This window comes from Bos indicus, chromosome 5, assembly GCF_029378745.1.
Source record: "Bos indicus isolate NIAB-ARS_2022 breed Sahiwal x Tharparkar chromosome 5, NIAB-ARS_B.indTharparkar_mat_pri_1.0, whole genome shotgun sequence".
Lineage (NCBI taxonomy): Eukaryota > Metazoa > Chordata > Mammalia > Artiodactyla > Bovidae > Bos > Bos indicus.
The window spans coordinates 113522931-113533685 of NC_091764.1; the positions used below are offsets into that span (position 1 = coordinate 113522931).

Below are 10755 nucleotides of genomic sequence, written 5' to 3' on the forward strand. Positions count from 1 at the left end.
GTTCATACAGCTAATTCTCCAACAATTTGGTTGACATTGGCTGCATTTTTTTAAATTACATTTTTTTAAACATGCCTTGAGTCAGTTTGGAAAAACTGTTCTGCATTTTCCCCTCTCCAATTCAAGAAACATCTATTATGCTAAGTTTGCTAGGAACTAAGATATATGTTAAAAATATCAAGTTGAGGGATTTTCCTAGAAATCCAGTAGTTAAGACTTCATGCTTCCAATGCAAAGGGCATGGGTTTGATCCCTGGTTGGGAAACTAAGATCCCACATGCCATGTGGCATGGCCAAAATTTTTTTAAAAATCAAGTTGAACACTTATTTTTCATAGCATTATTATATTAGTGAAAGGATATAACAACTTAAATTTTCAGTAGTAAGAGAAAATTTCACAAATTATACAATGAAATGTTGTATAGCCATTGAAAATGATATCTAAAAGTAGGGGAGGCCTTCTTTAAGAAGATCAAAAACAATGAAGCAATAGAGGAAAACAGTGATAAATTTGACTATATCAAAATTTAAAACTTCTGTATGACCAAAGTTAGAAGATAGGCAATAGACTGCTGCTGCTGCTAAGTTGCTTCAGTCGTGTCCGACTCTGTGCGATCCCATAGACGGCAGCCCACCAGGCTCCCCCGTCCCTGGGATTCTCCAGGCAAGAACACTGGAGTGGGTTGCCATTTCCTTCTCCAATGCAGGAAAGTGAAAAGTGAAAGTGAAGTCACTCAATCGTGTTCAACTCTTAGCGACCCCATGGGCTGCAGCCCACCAGGCTCCTCCATCCATGGGATTTTCCAGGCAAGAGTACTGGAGTGGGGTGCCATTGCCTTCTCCGACTAGACTAGGAGGAACTAACTGCCAACATATATATTAAACAAAAAAATTGTAGTCAAAATATAAGAAGAACTTTACAAATCAAAAGAAAATATGGACAAAAGAAGTGAATTCTCAATTAACTGAGGCAATAGCCTCAAGAAACATTTGAGGACTTCCTTGGTGGCACAGTGGATAGGAGTCCACCTTCGAATGCAGGGGACATGGGTTCAGTCCCTGGTTTGGGAAGATTCCACACGCCAAGGAGCATGAAAAGATGTTGAACTTGACTTGTGTTAGATAAATGAAACCTGAAATGAAAAACAATTTTTATCTCTAAAGATTCAGAAGCATTAAAAAGATTGAGACAGTCAATGAGGTGACTTCCACCTTGGGCCTTTTTCCATGCTCCTTGTTACAAACTGCTTGTGAGTGGCATCCATCTAAGTGAGAAACTGGTGTAGGCTGCCATGGAAATCACTGCACAAAGGTAGCCCCAGCTGGCAAGGGATGGTCTGGGTTTCTGGACTCTGTATTTTTCTAGTAAAGGAACTCAGCTCTTACAGATCTAAAACCACGGCCTATGGACCAATAATATTCAGGTATGTGGCCATAGAGTTCTTTCAGCATGAGTTGGAATTTCTCAACCCTGTTCAAAGTTGTACTGCAATGAGAACTATAGTAACTGGTCTCACTGGGCCATTCCATTTCTTTTTAAGATATTTATTTATTTGGCTGTACTGAGTCTTAGTTTTGGCATGTGGAATATAATTCCCTGACCAGGGCTTGAACCTGGGGCCTCTGCGTTGAGAGTGTGGAGTCTCAGCCACTGGAGCACCAGGGAAGCTTCCCCAAGTACCTTTTAAAAGTTAAAATATTTCTATCTTGATTTAGCAGCTTCACTCAATATCCATCCCAAAGAAAGGGAAAGATATACCCATTTGAATGCAGAGTTCCAAAGAATAGCAAGGAGAGATAAGAAAGCCTTCCTCAGTGATCAATGCAAAGAAATAGAGGAAAACAATGGAATGGGAAAGACTAGAGATCTCTTCAATAAAATTAGAGATACCAAGGGAATTCTGAAAGAGGTGGGAATACCAGACCATCTGACCTGCCTCCTGAGAAATCTGTATGCAGGTCAAGAAGCAACAGTTAGAATAGGACATAGATCAACAGATTGGTTCCAAATCAGGAAAGGAGTACATCAAGGCTGTATATTGTCACCTTGCTTATTTAATTTATATGCAGAGTACATCACAAGAAATGCCATGCTGGATGAAGCACAAGCTGAAATCAAGACTGCTGGGAGAAATATCAATAACCTCAGACATGCAGATGACAACACCCTTATGGAAGAAAGTGAAGAAGAACTAAAGAGCCTCTTGATGAAAGTGAAAGAGGAGAATGAAGAAGTTGGCTTAAAGCTCAACATTCAGAAAACTAAGATCATGGCACCCGGTCCCATCACTTCATGGCAAATAGATGGGGAAACAATGGAAACAGTGACAGACTTTATTTTTCTTGGTCTCCAAAATCACTGCAGATGGTGACTGCAGCCATGAAATTAAAAGACGCTTACTCCTTGAAAGAAAAGTTAGGACCAACCTAGACAGCATATTAAAAAGCAGAGACATCACTTTGCCAACAAAGGTCCATCTAGCCAAAGCTCTGGTTTTTCCAGTAGTCATGTATGGATGTGAGAGTTGAACTATAAAGAAAGCTGAGTGCCAAAGAATTGATGCTTTTGGACTGTGGTGTTGGTGAAGACTCTTGAGAGTCCCTTGGACCAAAAGGAGATCAAACTATTCAATCCTAAAGGAAATCAACCCTGAATACTCATTGGAAGCACTGATGCTGAAGCTGAAACTCCAATACTTTGGCCACCTAATGCGAAGAGCTGACTCCTTGGAAAAAACCCTGATGCTGGGAAAGATTGATGGTGGGAGGAGAAGGGGACGACAGAGGATGAGATGATTGGATGGCATCACTGACTTGATGGACATGAGTTTGAGTAAGCTCTGGGAGTTGGTGATGGACAGGGAAGCCCGGTGTGCTGCAGTCCATGGGGTCACAAAGAGTCAGACACGACTGAACAACTGAACTGAAGAAATACTTGCACATGTGCACAAAGTTGTATGTGGGAAGATTTCATTACATTCAGTGTTTCTAATGGCACCAAATTAAAAATATCCTATATGTCTGTTAATAGTAAATATTAAATAAACTATAGTATGTCCATGCTATGGCATGGACCAGTGGTTTCACTGCAGGGGGCATGGGTTTGATCCCTGGTCAGGGACATAAGCTCCTGCATGCCACTTGGCCAAAAAAATAAATAAATAATTTCTTGAACTGAATAAAAATGAAAATACAACATACCAAATTAAAGACCTACAAGACCTTTTAGAACTAACACCCAAAAAAGATGTCCTTTTCATTATAGGGGACTGGAATGCAAAAGTAGGAAGTCAAGAAACACCTGGAGTAACAGGCAAATTTGGCCTTGGAATACGGAATGAAGCAGGGCAAAGACTAATAGAGTTTTGCCAAGAAAATGCACTGGTCATAACAAACACCCTCTTCCAACAACACAAGAGAAGACTCAATACATGGACATCACCAGATGGTCAACACTGAAATCAGATTGATTTTATTCTTTGCAGCCAAAGATGGAGAAGCTCTATAAAGTCAGCAAAAACAAGACCAGGAGCTGACTGTGGCTCAGACCATGAACTCCTTATTGCCAAATTCAGACTTAAATTGAAGAAAGTAGGGAAAACCACTAGACCATTCAGGTATGACCTAAATCAAATCCCTTATGATTATACAGTGGAAGTGAGAAATAGATTTAAGGGCCTAGATCTGATAGATAGAGTGCCTGATGAACTATGGAATGAGGTTTGTGACATTGTACAGGAGACAGGGATCAAGACCATTCCCATAGAAAAGAAATGCAAAAAAGCAAAATGGCTGTCAAGTGAAAAGCAAAGGAGAAAAGGAAAGATATAAGCATCTGAATGCAGAGTTCCAAAGAATAGCAAGGAGAGATAAGAAAGACTTCCTCAGCGATCAATGCAAAGAAATAGAGGAAAACAACAGAATGCAAAAGACTAGGGATCTCTTCAAGAAAATCAGAGATACCAAAGGAATATTTCATGCAAAGATGAGCTCGATAAAGGACAGAAATGGTATGGACCTAACAGAAGCAGAAGATATTAAGAAGAGATGGCAAGAATACACAGAAGAACTGTACAAAAAAGATCTTCACGATCCAGATAATCACAATGGTGTGATCATTGACCTAGAGCCAGACATCCTGGAATGTGAAGTCAAGTGGGCCTTAGAAAGCATCACTACGAACAAAGCTAGTGGAGGTGATGGAATTCCAGTTGAGCTATTCCAAATCCTGAAAGATGATGCTGTGAAAGTGCTGCACTCAATATGCCAGCAAATTTGGAAAACTCAGCAGTGGCCACAGGACTGGAAAAGGTCAGTTTTCATTCCAATCCCAAAGAAAGGCAATGCCAAAGAATGCTCAAACTACCGCACAATTGCACTCATCTCACATGCTAGTAAAGTAATGCTCAAAATTCTCCAAGCCAGACTTCAGCAATATGTGAACCGTGAACTTCCTGATGTTCAAGCTGGTTTTAGAAAAAGCAGAGGAACCAGAGATCAAATTGCCAACATCCGCTGGATCATAGAAAAAGCAAGAGAGTTCCAGAAAAACGTCTATTTCTGCTTTATTGACTATGCCAAAGCCTTTGACTGTGTGGATCACAATAAACTGTGGAAAATTCTTCAAGAGATGGGAATACCAGACCACCTGATCTGCCTCTTGAGAAATCTGTATGCAGATCAGGAAGCAACACTTAGAACTGGACATGGAACAACAGACTGGTTCCAAATAAGAAAAGGAGTTCGTCAAGGCTGTATATTATCACCCTGTTTATTTAACTTATATTCAGAGTACATCATGAGAAATGCTGGGCTGGAAGAAGCACAAGCTGGAATCAAGATTGCCGGGAGAAATATCAATAACCTCAGATATGCAGATGACACCACCCTTATGGCAGAAAGTGAAGAGGAACTCAAAAGCCTCTTGATGAAAGTAAAAGTGGAGAGTGAAAAAGTTGGCTTAAAGCTCAATATTCAGAAAACGAAGATCATGGCATCTGGTCCCACCACTTCATGATGGGGAAACAGTGGAAACAGTGTCAGACTTTGTTTTTCTGGGCTCCAAAAATCACTACAGATGGTGACTGCAGCCATGAAATTTAAAAACGCTTACTCCTTGGAAGGAAAGTTATGACCAACCTAGATAGCATATTCAAAAGCAGAGACATTACTTTGCCAACAAAGATTCGTCTAGTCAAGGCTATGGTTTTTCCAGTGGTCACGTATGGATGTGAGAGTTGGACTGTGAAGAAGGCTGAGCACCGAAGAATTGATGCTTTTGAACTGTGGTGTTGGAGAAGACTCTTGAGAGTCCCTTGGACTGCAGGGAGATCCAACCAGTCCATTCTGAAGGAGATCAGCCCTGGGATTTCTTTGGAAGGAATGATGCTAAAGCTGAAACTCCAGTATTTTGGCCACCTCATGGGAAGAGTTGACTCACTGGAAAAGACTCTGATGCTGGGAGGGATTGGGGGCAGGAGGAGAAGGGGATGACAGAGGATGAGATGGCTGGATGGCATCACTGACTCGATGGACATGAGTGAGTGAACTCCGGGAGTTGGTGATGGACAGGGAGGCCTGGCGTGCTGCGATTCATGGGGTCGCAAAGAGTGGGACATGACTGAGCAACTGATCTGATCTGAAATTAAAAATTTATATGGGGAAAGTAATAACTTTTAAAAAATAAAAAATATATAGAGAGCAGCTGGCTGCTGCTCTTCCTCTTTAAGTTACCAGCATTGAGTCATGTACGAGTCTAGGAAACTGGAATGTCAGTAGCACAAGGGAATGTCAATCGAACTGCCAGTATGCCCAGACTGGCACATTATGCTCCTTCGTATTGAAGGCCCTGCACGATCTGGCCCTTCCAGTGACCTCTCCAGCCCAGTGATCCAGCAGAGCATGACCTTTGCCTCTTCCTTCCTCTCTGCATGTTCTACTCATCTTTCAAAAGAGCCCAGATGAGCTTTTTCTGAACTCCCCTTCTAGCATAATTGGGCTTCCTTGGTGGCTCCACGGTAAAGAATCCGCCTGCAGTGCAGGAGATACAAGAGACACAAGTTCAATCCATGGGTTGGGAATATCCCCTGGAGTAGGAAATGGTAGCCCACACCAATGTTCTGCCTGGGAAATCCCATGAACAGAGGAGCCTGGATGACTAGAGTCCATAGGGTCACAAAGAGTCGGGCACAACTGAGCGCATGCGTGCGTGCGTTTGCATGTGCATACACACACACACGCCCTCCAGGATAATTGCACTTCTGCTGAACTTGTAGTGTAACCCTGGAGTGTTTCTTGTGAAATACCATGCCAATCTTACTGGGATCGTTTGTGTGCTCATCTCCTCCATAACCTGTGAGCCCCTTGAACGCAGAGCCTGTATCTCATTGCAGGGGCCCCTAGCAGAAGGCACAGCACAGAGTGGGTGAATAAACCTTCCTAGAGCGAATAAAGACATGAATAAATTGTGTTTCTTGGTTTACAATATACACATACAACACATTCATACCTCCCTGACTTCTGGTCATCAACTGAAGATTATAATTTGCAGAATCAGTTTTGCTTGGCAGACAGAGGATTAGAAATTAAAATTTCAGGGACTTCCCTGGTGGTCCAATGCAGTGACTAAGACTCCAGGCACCCAACGCAGATGGCCCAGTTTCCATCCCTGGTTGGAGAACCAGATCCCACGTGCCGCAAATGAGTTCTCATGTCCCAACTAACAATCCTACATGACACAATGAAGATCAAAGATCTTGCATGCCTCAACTAAGACCTGGTGCAGCCAAATCAATACATATTTTCTAAAAAGAAATTAAAATTTCAGACTTTGTAACAAGTGTTGGTGAGGATGTGAAGAAAAGGGAACCTTCATAAACTATTCGTGGGGATATAAATTGGTGTAGCCACTGTATAAAACTGTATGGAGTGTCCTCAAAATACTAAAAGTCGAACTACTGTATGATCCAGCAATTTCACTCCCGGAATTTCATTAATCTGAAGAAAACGAAAACACTATTTCATAAAGATATATATATATGCCCGTGTTCATAGTAGCATTATTTACAATAGCCAAGATATGGAAGCAACCTAAGTGTCAATCAACAGATGAATGAATAAAAAGGATGTGATACACACACACACACACGCACGCACGCACGATGGACTACTACCCAACGTAATAAAGAATGAAATGTTGCCATTTGCAACAACATGAATGGACCTAGAGGATATTATACTAAGTGAATTAGGTCGGACAAAGACAAATACTGTATGATATCATTCATATGTGGAATCTAAAAGATAAAACAAAAATATAAAACAAAGTAGTGAATATAACGAAAAAAGAAACAGACTCACAGATATAGTGAACAGGCTAGTGGTTATCATTGGGGAGAGGGAAGGGGAGGGGGCAAGATAAGGGTAGGGTTCATACTATGTATAAAATAAGTTACAAGGGTATACTGTGCAGCACAGAGAATTTAGCCAATATTTTATCATAACTATAAATGGAGTGTAGTCTTCTTTTTTTCTTGGCTGTGCCGCATGTCTTGTGGGATCTTAATTCCCCGAGAAGGGATTGAACCAGGGCCCCGGCCTTGAAAGTGCCAAGTTCTAACTACGGGACAACCAGGGAATTCCCAAATGGAGTATAATCTTTAAAAATTGTGAATCACTATGTTGTACCCTGAGACATATAATATTGTAAATTAACTATACCCCAATTGCTATGCTATGCTAAGTCACTTCAGTCGTGTCCGACTCTGTGCGACCCCATGGACAGCAGCCCACCAGGCTTCCCCGTCCCTGGGATTCTCCAGGCAAGAACACTGGAGTGGGTTGCCATTTCCTTCTCCAATGTGTGTGAAAAGTGAAAGTGAAGTCACTCAGTCGTGTCTGACTCTTAGCGACCCCATGGCCAGCAGCCTACCAGGCTCCTCCGTCCATGGGATTTTCCAAGCAAGAGTACTGGAGTGGGGTGCCATTGCCTTCTCCAATTAGAAATTAGTAAATAAATTGACAAAAAAATTATTTTTTCAGATTTTGGAGAAAGCTGTTCCCTCTCTGGTCGACTGAGCTAAACAGTCCTGAAGGCATGATGCGTTTCCCTCCTTCCTATCTCACAGCCATAGTTTGTATGCTCCCTCTGGCCTAAACCACCACTGGTGAGGTGGTCCTATAGAACTCATCTGGTGTTTGAAGATGATGTAATGAGGTGCCAGGCACATGCTAAAGCACTTCAGAACTGTATCTCACCGTAACAATCCAGTGAGGTGTTACTGTCTTCATGTTACTGCTAAGCACAATGAAGTTTGGAGACCCTAGGAAACCAAAGAATCCCAACTGTTGAGCAGTGGAGGAAGGATATGGGACCTTAACCTCTGACTTGGGAACTGCTCTTTGAGCATCTCCTTTTCATCCCACAGGTGCCCAGTGGTAGGAGGTGTTCGTGTGCACGCAGTGGTCTGATCTTCTCCACACACCTGTGAGGTCCTGGTGAGCTGAGTCCCTTTCCCTGCTGCAGACTTGATCAGAGGGCTTAGAAAATCGAGTGTGTCAGAGGTGGTTTAGCAGGTCAAAGGAGGGCTCAGATTTCTCACGGGACCAGAAGCCTGGTTCTAGATCTGTGGCTGCCATGTAACTGAGAGCTGAGAGTCTGGGGTCAGCTGCCCGAGTCAGCTCAAGTAGCCCAGGAAAAAGAGAATCCCGTGATCTTTGGCTATTCATGGCCTCATGCCCTCCTGCCCTCATCACAGCCTCAGAGTTGAAGGCTCTGATGCATTAATTGCCTCTGTGATGGCCCTGAGTAACGGGTACTTATAACAGATGGAAGGTGAAGAGTTTGAGAGGCAGTGATTATATCAGTTGGCCAAAATGGTTATTACCTATCTCTCCATGCCTAGCATCCCGACAGGCACTTCACATGCATAATCCAGTGAGGTGGGTGCTTGGACTCCAATCTCATAAATGAAGAAACTGCGGTTGAGGGAGAAGCAAATTGCCAAAGGCATACAGCCGGCTAATAGCTGACAGGGCAGGATCTGAACTTGGATTTCCCTTTTCATTCACACGCTCGTTTGTTTGTTTGTTTGTTTTTCACACGCTCGTTTGTTGAATGCTTTTTGTGTGCCATTTCTGTGAGCTTTGGTGGTGGTGGTTTAGTCACTATGTCGTGTCTGACTCTTGCGACCCCATGGACTATAGCCCGCCAGGCTCCTCTGTCCATGGGATTTCCCAGACAAGAATACTGGAGTGGGTGGCCATTTCCTTCTTCAGGGGATCTTCCCAACCCAGGGATCTAACCCAAGTCTCCTATGTTGCAGGCAGATTCTTTACCACTGAGCCAACAGGGAAGCCCTCTGTGTGCTTTGTGTTCAACAAAATGAACGAAAATTCCTTCTCTTATGGAGCTAACATTCTAGTAATACTAAAACACTGTCTATATGTATATATACTATATATATTATATATTATATAATGTGATAATATAACTAGGCATATCATATTCAAACTGCAGAAAAAGCAAAGACAGAGAACTTATTGAGAACTGTGAAAAATATAGATCAAAGTAAGGGAGATTGGGAACCCTGGGGGTTGGCAGAGGGAGCAGATAGTATCTTTTTGAGAAGGTGACATTTCAGTAATGATCTGAAGGGTGAAGGAGATGAGGGAGGTGGCCATGCAGATATCTGGGGAAGAGTGCCCTAGGCAGAGGGAACAGCTATAAAGGCAGCTTAATTCCAGGTGCCTTCCCTTATACCTAGTGCCTCAAAACATAGATGAAGGTGAGAAGACGACTCCTGTTCTCAAGGAAGGAAGATGCTTGAAAACAGACTGCAAGCCAACTAGAGAGAGAGAGATGTGAAGTGGCACATAAAACAGCTTGGGGATGGAGACTGACTCTCTTTAGAAAACAGGCCTTCTTCCTGCCTCTGACCTGAGCAGAAAAAAGAAATCGCTGGAACCAAAGAGCTAGGGTCACCCTGCTTAGACACCCTCGATTAAAGCCTGCTTGCTGTTGCATACCTTGGCTGTGGCCCTGGCTCTCTCCGTTTCTGAGGGCATCTCTAACACGCATCTCCTGGTGCTGGTCCCTTGGGGCCTCCCAGGAGGGCAGCTTGGATGTACCCAGGCTCTCAGCTTCAGGGTGGGCACCGCACTTGTCTGGTTCCCAGAGAGTTGGGTCTTAGTGCTGAGGTCTCTGAATCCTCTTGATGGAGCACTTGTCCAAGTCAGGGAAGCCTATTCTCTGACTCTCCTTGGAGAGGAGGGCCAGAGTAAATTGACGTGAGAGCTTGTGGGGTGACCACTTGTTTGTCGTACTGCCACCTACTGTATTGCCGTGGGCTTCCTAAGGATCAGTTCAGGTTAAGTATGCACTGAGGCTGCTTTCTGCCAGTCCTGTGCTCTAAGGAATCTGACACGGCCTGATCTGGAGGACTGCACAGACTGCTCCAGAGATAGATAATTTCATTACATTTCCCAAGTGTCCACCTTATCCTGGACTCCACCCCCCCTAAAATGTAAGAGGGAAGCAGGTAGGTACTGCACCCTCTGTGTGGTCCCCCTGGGGAGATTGTCTAGACCTGCCCCTGTTGGCTTGCTCTGCTGGTCTCATTTTCCCTGGTCCTCACCTTATCATACCTCAGTATAGGAACTATTTTAGAAATATTTCTGCTCAAGCTTGGGTTTCTCCATTAGACCTAATTCTGGCATAGTCTCCTGGCTTTAACCTGGTGACCAGTAAGAGAGACA

The 10755-nt window shown here is 43.3% G+C and overlaps 1 protein-coding gene across 1 annotated transcript in view; it reads left to right on the forward strand.

The window, feature by feature from the left end:
• WBP2NL (WBP2 N-terminal like) overlaps positions 1-10755 on the forward strand; it is a 30480-nt gene extending 19725 nt beyond the window's left edge. Inside the window, exons 7-8 of the mRNA XM_019960166.2 lie at positions 8427-8496; positions 9765-10755. The gene's annotated coding sequence lies outside the window, so the exon portion shown is untranslated. The remainder of the gene's footprint in view (positions 1-8426; positions 8497-9764) is intronic.